Genomic DNA, 12,132 nt, shown 5'->3' with positions numbered 1-12,132 from the left:
GGCATACTGGGAGTTGTAGTTTTGCAACATCTGGAGGGTTATAGTTTAGAGACCACTATAGTGTTGCTAAGTAACTCACCGGCTTCCGTCGGATCCAGGGAGCTGCGTCACTGTCCTCCTCTTCCGCCGATTGTTGCCCGCTGCCGCCGACGATCGTGGCCGCTGCCGTCGCTGATGGGTAAGTGGATCTTCGGCGCCGGTCCCTGTCGGTTTCCCCGTCCTGCCCCGCCTATTGTGGGTGGGCAGAACGGGGAAACCGAAAGTAAAGCTTCCCCGCCCCCGATCTGCTATTGGTGGTCGCGTCTAGACCACCAATAGCAGAGATAGGAGGGGTGGCACCCTTGCCACCTCACTCCTATTGCTTGAAGGGGATCGTGGGTGTCTAGGACATCCGTGATCCCCTTTATTTTCCGGGTCACCGGGTCACTATAGACCCGTATGACCCGGAATAGCCGCAAATCGCAAGTGTGAATTCACTTGCGATTTGCGGCGATCACCGACATGGGGGGGGGGGGTCTGATGACCCCCCTGGGCATTTGCGCAGTGTGCCTGCTGATAGATATCAGCAGTCACCCCGGTCCGGTCCCCACCCGGCGCGCGGCGGGGACCGAAATTCCCACGGGTACGCCCTTGGTCCTTAAGTACCAGGGAGCAAAGGCGTACCTGTACGCCCTTGGTCCTTAAGGGGTTAAGGGGTTAATAGTCTTGCTTTAAGAAAGACTAATCTATTTAAAGGTTTGTCTGTAAACAGAGTTAAAGCCTGTGTATATTTTATAAGATAAGACTTACAAGAACCAGGGATTGCTCTGCGTAGGAGTGGAGTTCGCTATCCATACATTTCACACTCATTACATTTAACTTTTTTTTTTTTTTTTTTTTTGCCGTTTATGGTGTATTTACATTTACAGAAAAATTGCTGGTAAAATAGAAATGTGCGTGTGCGGCATTAATGTTTTTTCTCAATAGACGTACGACACTGCAGAGTAGATACATAACCGCCTGTCTGTTACCATATCTATACTTCTGTGTCGGCTTCTGTCAATGTGTGTAGGTGTTAGGTAAGTGTCAAATTTTGTTTTGGTAAAAATGATCATTTTAATTACCCAGAAGAATGACTGCTCTGAGAAGATACATTGCTGCCGTGGCCAAGAAATAGATTTAAAAAAAATTCCATTAAAAAGTATGAGCCTCAAACATTAAAATGTATCTGTCACGATATAAAATAAATAAATAAATATGCTCCAGGCTTACTCTTTAACTTGAATTCTGGTTTTCAGCCTTTTATGAATCTTTATTCCCTTGTTTATTTTGCTTACACTGCTGGCAGTTCACTGAGGGGACGTTCTCTTGGCAAGCATGACATTTCCTCCCTCACTCCTCAGAGCTGACAACTGACTGTACTGTTCCCTGAGGACAAGCAGGGCTCTGTACACTGAGAACAAGCAGGACTCTGTGCACTGAGGACAAGCAGGGCTCTGTGCATTGAGGACAAGCAGGGCTCTGTACACTGAGGACAAGCAGGGCTCTGTACACTGAGGACAAGCAGGGCTCTGTACACTGAGGACAAGCAGGGCTCTGTACACTGAGGACAAGTAGGGCTCCGTACACTGAGGACAAGCAGGGTTCCATGCACTGAGGACAAGCAGGGTTCTGTGCACTGAGGACAAGCAGAGCTCTGTACACTAAGGGCAAGCAGGGCTCTGTACATTGAGGGCAAGCAGGGCTCTGTGCACTGAGGACAAGCAGGGCTTTGTACACTGTGGACAAGCAGGGCTCTGTACACTGAGGACAAGCAGGGCTCTGTACACTGAGGACAAGCAGGGCTCTGTACACTGAGAACAAGCAGGACTATGTGCACTGAGGACAAGCAGGGCTCTGTGCATTGAGGACAAGCAGGGCTCTGTACACTGAGGACAAGCAGGGCTCTGTACACTGAGGACAAGTAGGGCTCTGTACACTGAGGACAAGCAGGGCTCTGTACACTGAGGACAAGTAGGGCTCCGTACACTGAGGACAAACAGGGTTCCATGCACTGAGGACAAGCAGGGTTCTGTGCACTGAGGACAAGCAGGGCTCTGTGCACTAAGGGCAAGCAGGGCTCTGTACACTGAGGACAAGCAGGGCTCTGTGCACTGAGGACAAGCAGGGCTTTGTACACTGAGGACAAGCAGGGCTCTGTACACTGAGGACAAGCAGGGCTCTGTACACTGAGGACAAGCAGGGCTCTATACACTGATGGCAAGCAGGGCTCTGTACACTGAGGGCGAGCAGGGCTCTGTACACTGAAGACAAGCAGGGCCCCGTAAACTGAGGACAAGCAGGGCTCCGTACACTGAGGACAAGCAGGGATCCGTACAATGAGGACAAGCAGGGCTCTGTGCACTGAGGACAAGCAGGGCTCCGTAAACTTAGGACAAGCAGGGCTCCGTACACTGAGGACAAGCAGGGCTCCATACACTGAGGACAAGCAGGGCTCTGTACACTGAGGACGAGCAGGGCTCTGTACACTGAAGACAAGCAGGCCTCCGTAAACTGAGGACAAGCAGGGCTCGCTCTGTACACTGAGGACAATCAGGGCTCTGTACACTGATGACAAACAGGGCTCTGTAAACTGAGGGCGAGCAGGGCTCTGTACACTGAGGACTAGCAGGGCTCTGTACACTGAGGACAGCAGTAGCTGTGAGGTGACTAAAGGGTATCTGGTTAACCCTTGCTATTCGTGATGCCAGGGTGTGGGCTCCTCTGTAATACTTGTCCTACCGCCAACCTTCCCAAGAGTGATAGGGAGGTATAGAATAAAGGAATGTCCACAACCGGAGAGTTTGATGAAAACAGTTGGAACTTTTACTGCAGATTTTGTGCAACTTCACAACAGGAACAGTCTCTACAAATGCAAATTCTCTTGGAGATTGACAAAGGTTGGGACCTTAAGCAATTTTGAGTCTTTAGATTGATATGTGCTGTTCCACTGAATTTAGGGGAATTAGTTGCAGTCCAGTAGTCACGCTAGCTTTAGCGGGGATTAGATTAGAACTCACGGTTTAGGTTCTGCTGAGGCCGTTAGGTTGTTAGGCCTAGCGCGTCTTTGAAAGTTGCGCAGATCCATCCGGCTAGTCCGGCATCCACGAGAGCAGCAACCCAAGAGAGCAATAATTGGCTACAGCTCCCTTATATGGGCAGGGGCTGGACTAGTGCTAATTGGTCCAATACTGATGTCAATCACCTTTACACAGGATTATGGGTAACATGTGACCCAATGACCTCCAAAGGTATTCTAACATACCATAGAGGATTTAAAATGGTCACATGACAGAAGGTCCTGCGACGATAGACAAGGTAAGCATACTATACATTATATTAAATATACATTATTATTAAATATGTACATATATAAACATTACAGAGTTAGAGTAGAGGAGAGGTGACTAGGGGCTGTCCCACCTGGGGGACCCTACCTGAGCGTAGTTACTCTGACTTTGGGGACCACCATACAAGGTATGGTATGCAATACGTTACCGGGACACCACAAACCCCCTTACTTAAAATAAGTCGGCCTTGACGTCTGTCCCCTAAAACAGAGGGATGAAGCAAAGGTTGGTGAATAACAGTCCTGAGCATAACTTCTCAAATGTCCATCAATCAGGCTGTCTGCCTCTAGAAAGCTACTTAACTTTTTTGAGGTACATACATAAGCATGGGTAAACTCATGAACAGGATTACTTGGTTCACAAATTTAGTAACAGGATAATTTTATTTACATGAGATACATCCTACTTAACAGTTTTGAATCTGACTAGATATTTTTGAATCTCACTATACATTTTTGAATCTCACTATACATTTTTGAATCTCACTATACATTTTTGCCATATTAGTTACCTGTTTAGTACACTGAGGGCTTTACTGGTTTGCCTGAGGCTTTCTACCAATAAACTGGCTACTAGGGTCCATTGGCTACATGCTATTATCCCTAGAACATAACAGATAAACCTTACCTAGGTTACCTTTTGATTACGTGTATTATGTTTAGCTCGCAAGAGCACCTACTGGCCAGGCAGGGCATCTCACACACGTAAGAGAAAGAACAGTTAGTGTACATAACAGTGGTAGGAATTGGAAAATGTCATAGGCTACAATTCCTAAAACATTTGTTTGAATGTGAGATATTTTTGTTGTTTGGTGTACTAAGTTTAAGTGAGGTAAGTACACTTAAGTGATTAGTTTGAGGTACTATGTGTACAGTACTACTTGAAAGGTCTGTCTTGGTATCTTAAGGGTAGCTTCCCTTGTGTAGACCTTTGGGACTGACGCAACACCACGTCTTGACTCTCAGGAACTGTTACGCCGAGCGCTCCGGGTCCCTGCTCCTCCCCGGTGCGCTCACGGCGTTCCTCTCTCTGCAGCGCCCCTGTCAGACCCGCTGACCGGGAGCGCTGCACTGACTCTGCCGGCGTGGATGCGATTCGCATAGCGGGACGCGCCAGCTCGCGAATCGCAACCCAAGTCACTCACCTGTCCCGGTCCCCGGCTGTCACGTCCTGGCGCGCGCGGCTCCGCTCCTTAGGGCGCGCGCGCGCCAGCTCTCTAAGATTTAACGGGCCAGTGCACCAATGATTGGTGCCTGGCCCAATCAGTCTAATTAGCCTACACCTGCTCCCTGTCTATTTAACCTCACTTCCCCCTCACTTCCTGGCCAGATCTTGTTTCCTTTGTGCCAGAGAAAGCGTTACAGTGTTTGCCTTACCAGTGTACCTGACCTCTTGCCATTGCTATTGACTACGAACCTTGCCACCTGCCCCGACCTTCTGCTACGTCTGACCTTGCCTCTGCCTAGTCCTTCTGTCCCACGCCTTCTCAGCAGTCAGCGAGGTTGAGCCGTTGCCGGTGGATACGACCTGGTTGCTACCGCCGCAGCAAGACCATCCCGCTTTGCAGCGGGCTCTGGTTAATACCAGTAGCAACCTAGAACCGGTCCACCGACACGGTCCACACCAATCCCTCGCTGACACAGAGGATCCACATCCAGCTAGCCGAATCATAACAGGAACCTCATCAAAGGACAATTCTCTAAAAACTTCAATCCCGGAGGAACCCACTTGAGGGTTGGAAACAGGAGTCATATCTTCTACAGGACTGGTGTGACCTATGAGGCTTGGAGAAAGGAGTCCTGGAGTACTTGGAGCTGTCACTGGAGTACTTGGAGCTGTCACTGAAGCACTTGGAGTTGTCATGGGAGTACAATTGGTGCAAGGCGAGGAGATCAAAGTCGGTTGGGCTAAAGCCGGACACTGCACTCCAAAGAACTTTGCAGGCTGATGAGAGGAGAACAGTGGAATGTCCATTGTAGGATGGATTCCCTCTCCTGGAACATGCTCTCTCGTTGGCCTTGCTTCCGAGGGAGCCGGAGGAGGCGGCTCTGGCAAATCGTCCTTCATACACAGTTTTATCCTATTTCGGTGGACCACTTGGGGTTGAAACCCCTATTCTGTACTTCATAAACATCCGTATCGGGATATGGCATTGCCGTAATAGTGTAAGGCTTCGTCTCACACATAGAATCCAGATCATGCGACCGAGGAAACTTTCTGAGCCAGGCTCTATCCCCAAGTTGCAGTGGCTGAGCGGAGGCATGCTGATTGTAATCTTTTTGCTGTCTGCACTGAGCCTCGCCCATTTTCCTTTCCACAATGTCCTTAGCTTCTTCAATCCTCCTTCAGTGCTCAGAAACCCAATCTTGAGAAGTCTGAGGGGAAATGTTGAAAGGTGCTTATAACCCAAAGGCTCTATCCTCTGGCAGTTGGCCATGTCGGCCCATCTTAAGGAAGAAGGGAGTGTATCCGGTGGAGCAGTGAATAGTGTTATTGTAAATCTCCAACAGTTCAGGCAGGAGTCGGGGCGACTCTTCATCCATGTGGATGAATACCTGGTTAATCCTTTCGCACAACCCATTCCCCTGAGGATGATATGCAATGGTCCGGAGCTTCTTGCAATCATGAAACTGGCAGAGTTCCTGAAATAACTGAGCTTCAAACACAGTTCCTGGATCAGTGAGGACTGATTCAGGACACCCCCGAGGTTGGACCCAATGGCTGTAGAAGACCTGTGCAGCCGTTCTGGCAGTAAGATCTTTGACAGGTAAAACTACCACCCACTTGGAATAATGATCCACCATGGTAGGTAGGTATATCTCGATTGGGTAGGGAATAACTTCACATGGTCCAGAGCAACCAGTTGGATAGGCCTCTCATTATGGAGGGGATGTAGCGGTGCTCTTGTGTCCTTGCAAGGATTCTTGGTGACACTGCAGATGGTGCACTTGGCACACCACTTTTCAATATCTCCTCGCATCCCCACCCAATAGAACCTCCTTTGAATAGTAGCCTCGGTCTTGTGAACCCCAAAGTGTCCCGATTGGTCATGATATGCATTAAGAACCATGGCTGCTTCCCTCCGAGGGACTAAGATCTTATGCAGGCGTTCTCCGGAGACTGGGTCCAAGGAATTTCGGCATAGCAGTCCTTTGTGGAGAAACAGATGATTTATTTGTCGCCACAACCGCTTCAACTCCAGGTCCCCTTGCGCCTTGTGGAACCTAGTTGGCACTCTCTTCTGCAATAGATAATCCAGAAGATCCCCCATGACCCGACTCATCTTGCAAGGTCTTCCAGGTATACAGATCTTCGGGAACCTTAGGAGGCCCAGAGACATCCCCTTCTTGAGCCATCATGGTACTCACACTCATGAACCTCTGATAAAATGGTGGCTCTCTACATCTTCCCACACATCTTCCATAGGTGGTTCTTCACTGGTGTTGAGCGGCATAGGCCATATTCGAATTCGCGAATATTCGCGAATATATGGACATATATTCGCGAATATTCGCATATTCGTTATATTCTCGTTTTATTTTCGCATATGCGAACATTCGCGTATGCGAAAATTAACATATGTGAATATTAGCATACACAAAATTAACATACGCGAATATTCGCATATGCGAAAATTTGTATATGCTAATGTGCGCATATGCGAATTTACGCACACCAGTCTCACACAGTAGTATTACAGCCTTCTTTACACCACACAAGCTGGAAGCAGAGAGGGATGATCACTGTCATGTGTACTGTGAAGAAGAAAGAAAAAAAAAAAAAAAATGAATATTCGTAATTACGAATATATAGCGCTATATTCGTGAAATTCGCGAATTCGCGAATATGCGATATTCGCGAATAATATTCGAATTGCGAATATTCGCGAGCAACACTATTCTTCACCAGGGGCCATATGGGAAAGCACATCTGCGTTAACATTGGTCTTCCCACTCCAATACTTGATGTTGAAGTCGTAGTTGGCAAATCGAGAGGCCCAGCGTTGCTCAATAGCTCCCAGCTTGGCAGTGTTCAGGTGTGCCAAAGTATTGTTATCTGAATAGACCGTAAAGGGAGAAGCTGCCAAATAGTCCTTGAATTTTTCAGTAACCGCCCAGACCAAAGCAAGGAGTTCTAGCTTGAAGGAACTATAGTTAGTTTCATTTATTTCTGCACCCCGTAGGTGCTGACTGGCATAGGCTATAACTCTTTCCTTACCATCCTGTATCTGCAACAAAATGGCCCCCAAACCTTCAAAGCTGGAATCAGTGTACAGTCGAAATGGCTGGCTGTAATCAGGGTACGCTAGGATGGGGGGTTCAGTAAGGAGGTGCTTCAGAGCCTGGAAGGCTACTTCTTGGTCTTCATCCCACTGTATCACGACTCCAGGTCCCCTTGCACCTTGTGGAGCCTAGTTGGCACTCTCTTCTGCAATAGATAATCCAGAAGATCCCCCATGACCCGACTCATCTTGCAAGGTCTTCCAGGTATACAGATCTTCGGGAACCTTAGGAGGCCCAGAGACATCACCTTCTTGAGCCATCATGGTACTCACACTTATGAACCTCTGATAAAATGGTGGCTCTCTACATCTTCCCACACATCTTCCATAGGTGGTTCTTCACCAGGGGCCATACGGAAAAGCACATCTGCGTTAACATTGGTCTTCCCACTCCAATACTTGATGTTGGCAAATCGAGAGGCCTAGCATTGCTCAATAGCTCCCAGCTTGGCAATGTTCAGGTGTGCCAAAGGATTGTTGTTCAAAGCTGGAATCAGTGTACAGTCGAAATGGCTGGCTGTAATCAGGGTACGCTAGGATGGGGGGTTCAGTAAGGAGGTGCTTCAGAGCCTGGAAGGCTACTTCTTGGTCTTCATCCCACTGTATCGGGAGTCTTCCATTGTAGTTCTCTTTGGCAATTCCCCGCAGCAGAGTAGTCAGAGGTCCAGCAATTTGAGCAAAGTGATGGATGAACCGCCTGTAATAGCCCGCAAACCCTAGGAAACTCTGTATGTCACGTACAGTTCTAGGCGTAGGCCAATCTTTTACAGCACTCACTTTATCAGGATTAGTGTTGCACTATAGCACTATATTTTCGTAATTACGAATATTTTTTTTTTTCACAGTACACATCACAGTGATCATCCCTCTCTGCTTTCAGCTTGTGTGGTCTAAAGAAGGCTCTAATACTACTGTGTGAGACTGGCGTACGAATTTCAGCATATGGGAAAATTAGCATATGCTCATTTCCGCATATGCAAATTTTTGCTAATGCAAATTTTAGCATATTCTTATTTTTGCACATGCGAATTTTCATTTATGCTAATTTTAGCAAATGCAAATTTTCGCATATGCTATTTCTCGCATATGGGAAAATATAACGCGAATATTACGAATATGCGAATTTAGCGAATATATGATGAATATTTGTAAATATATTCATGAAATATTGCGAATTCGAATATGGCCTATGCTGCTCAACACTAATCAGGATCAGGTTGTACGCCTTCAGCACTGATGACATGTACCAGATAGTGAACCTTGGGTTTCAATAAATGGCACTTGGAGGGCTTGACTTTCAGGCCATGTTGTATGAGAACTTGGAAGACTTCTCTGAGATGATCAAGGTGTTCTTGGTAGGTCTGAGAGTAGACATCGTCCAGATAAAGAAGAACACTTTGGAAATTCAGGTGCCCAAGACATCTCTCCATCAAGCGTTGAAAGGTAGCAGGTACGTTGCAAAGTCCAAAGGGCATGCTTTTGAACTCAAAGAGCCCCATCGGGGTCACAAACGCTGTCTTCTATTGATCCTCCTCGGCCATGGGTACTTGCCAGTACCCACTAGTCAGGTCTAGTGTGGAAAAATAGGCTGCGGATCCCAAAGCAGTGAGGGACTCTTCTATCCTAGGAAGAGGGTAGGCATCATTGTGGGTTACATCATTCAGCTTCCGATAATCCACACAAAATCGAATGGTCCCATGCTTCTTTTTGACAAGGACTAAAGGGGCAGCCCAGGGACTCTGGCTCTCCCAAATGACATCAGCTTCTTTCATCTCCTGCAGCATCTTCTTCACTGTCTGGTACATCCCGGGTGCGACTGGCCGGTGCCTCTCTTTGATGGGAGGACTATCTCCAGTTAGAATCCGATGCTGGATCATCGTGGACTGGCTAAAATCAGTGGGGTGTTTACTGAAAGCTTCCTGAAACTGTTAAACTGTTTAGCCACTTGAATGACTCCTCCAACCTGGTCCGGGGGAGTATCTTCATCTCCTATCTGCAACTGAGTACACCATAGGTCCACGGGACCCTTGTCGGCCCCTTGGGCAATCTGAGCAGTCCACTGTCCGGCAACTTGTGGCTTTGACATCACATCCCGGGAGTCCAGGTGATGTAACTGAGCTATAGGAGTGTACTTGGTTGGTCTAGTAACGGCTTGGGAGAGGTTAACCACTCGAACCGGGACTCTCCCATTTCTCACAGTCACAAGGCTTCTAGCTGCATGTACCAAAGGGTAGTCCTCCAGTTGCATGGGTTCCAGGAATGCCCTGATAATCTTGGCTCTTCACCCCTGGTCGCGCACGGCACCAGATAATAGTCTCCTTCAGCGGCTGCAGGGTAACAGCTCGTATGTCTTGGATTCTCGGCCGACAGATCTCTCCTCGAGGATTGACAAACTTCTGTTCAGCTTGCAGTGCCCTGAGGTGGTGTTGCGCGGCTCGCCGGCCAGAGGGTGACATGTAGGGAAGAGAGTCACGCAATGAGTTAACTATGTCATCAAAACAGTGTCTCATGATGTTCATCCCTAAAATAAACTAAGCAGCATGTTCATCACCAACACTAGTAACAATAACACCTTGTCCTCTAAGGACATGATTCCCTACTTGTACTGTGGGCTCCCAGTAGCCATGCTTGGGTACTGGTTTCCCATTCCCTGCCATTTCCCGAAAGTCTACATCATCAGGCTCGCATAACATTTCAGGACCCCAATATTTGTAAAACACCCTTTGAGGAATAGTGGACACTTGGGACCCAGTGTCGATCAAGGCCTGCAATTTAACTTCTTCTACCACAATTTGTACATAAGGGCAGGGGGCAACATACGTTTACTGGTTACTCCCGGGGTGCGGTCCTCGACACCAGGGGATGCCAGTTTAAAGCCCAACATTGGCTCTTCCAGTGTCCAGTTTTATTACAATGACTACAAACAGGTCGTGGAGTCCCAGGTGGCCTCACAGGAGGGGTACTAGGTGGCCGGCAGGGTGAGGGGCACGCTCTTCGGATGAAGGTGAATTAGCCCTGCCCACCATCTCTTTAACAGCTTTAGTTAACTGATCAATGTCCTGCTGTACATGTTGTAAATCATCAGCCCAGGGACTAGAGGGAGTCGAGGCAGTTGCAGGCTGAGGCGTGGTTACGGCCGGGGTTCCCAATGATTCAGCAGAGGGGGGCCTAAGTTCTTCCGCTTCGGGCCCTGACTCAATGACTTTGATGGCTAACCTCTTGAAGGCGGGGAAAGCCATGTCGGGATTCTGTGCTGCCAGCATCCTGGGTTGGGCCTTATCCCACTTATTCTGTGCCCCATCTATGAACCTGTCCATCAATACCCTGTAACCCTGATCGGGTGTAATACCATCTAGCTTTTGTACTGCTTCTAAAGCGTTCGGTAGGGCTACAGCATAGGCCCGAAGAGTCTCACCTGGCTTCTGACGTTACTCATACAGCCTCAGACATATCTCAGACTCGAACACTTGATAGAGCCCATCAAAGATTTTCTCTAGTGTAGCCTTGTCGGCCAGTGGCCATGTGCGTACCTCCTCTAATGCCGGCCCCTGCAACTGTCCAGTAAGTAACTTCACCTGTAGATGAGGGGAGAAAGCACAAAAAGCGAAGAGGCTGGATATCTTCTCCTTGATGTCCCTCAGTGTAAACGGATCACCGTTATAGTGTGGGAGGACAATATTTCCCAGGAAGACAGTTGTGGCAACAGGTGTCCTGGAGGTCAGTGCAGCAACTGAAGATGAATCGGGTTGAACTTGTCATTCCGACTGTACTGGTTCTGCTGATGAAACCACCGGAGCACCACCATCTTGCTGAAGAGGGGGTGCAGGTGGCGCAGGTACTAGAGCAGGTTCTGGAGGTGGAGCAGGTCCTGGAAGTTGTATTGCTGCTGCTGGATCCGACATTTCAGCAAATGGAATTGTTCCTTTAAATGAAGCTCGGAAACGTCGGTCCCTTTAAGAGACGTAGCTGTTCTTTGATCTGGAACTTGAGTGCGTAGATCTCGAACTTGAGAGCGCTGATCTGGAAATTGAGTGCGTATATCTCAAACTTGAGAGTTCTGGTCTGGAAATTGAGTGCGTTGAGCTGGAACTTGAGTGCGACGATCGGGAGTCGAGTAGAATCCAGCCAAGATCTTAACTTAGCGACCTGGCACTTCAGGGTTTTACACCGTGCTGGCTTTTTAAAGCTTTCGGTCTTCCGCAACACTCTGCGTTTCTTTGTTATTCTAACTATACTTTTCTGTATGTCTTCTGTTTGAGGCTCCACCAAAATGCCAAGGCTCCGGAGATCTCGGTAGGTGGAGTTTCAGGAATGTGCGCACGGGAAGGACTAGCGCTGCCTTTAACCCCTTGCGCTGCGAATTGCGGCTCCGCAGTACTTTTCGCCTCCCCCTTACTTTTCATGCACACTTTTTGCACACAGCCCCAGAAACACAGTCCCATAGCTTTGAAGGAGATTTACAGTACGTAAGTAAAGTCCTTT

Source organism: Hyla sarda, chromosome 6, assembly GCF_029499605.1.
Source record: "Hyla sarda isolate aHylSar1 chromosome 6, aHylSar1.hap1, whole genome shotgun sequence".
Lineage (NCBI taxonomy): Eukaryota > Metazoa > Chordata > Amphibia > Anura > Hylidae > Hyla > Hyla sarda.
The sequence above is the reverse complement of the archived record's forward strand: the minus strand, read 5'-3'. Positions refer to the sequence as shown.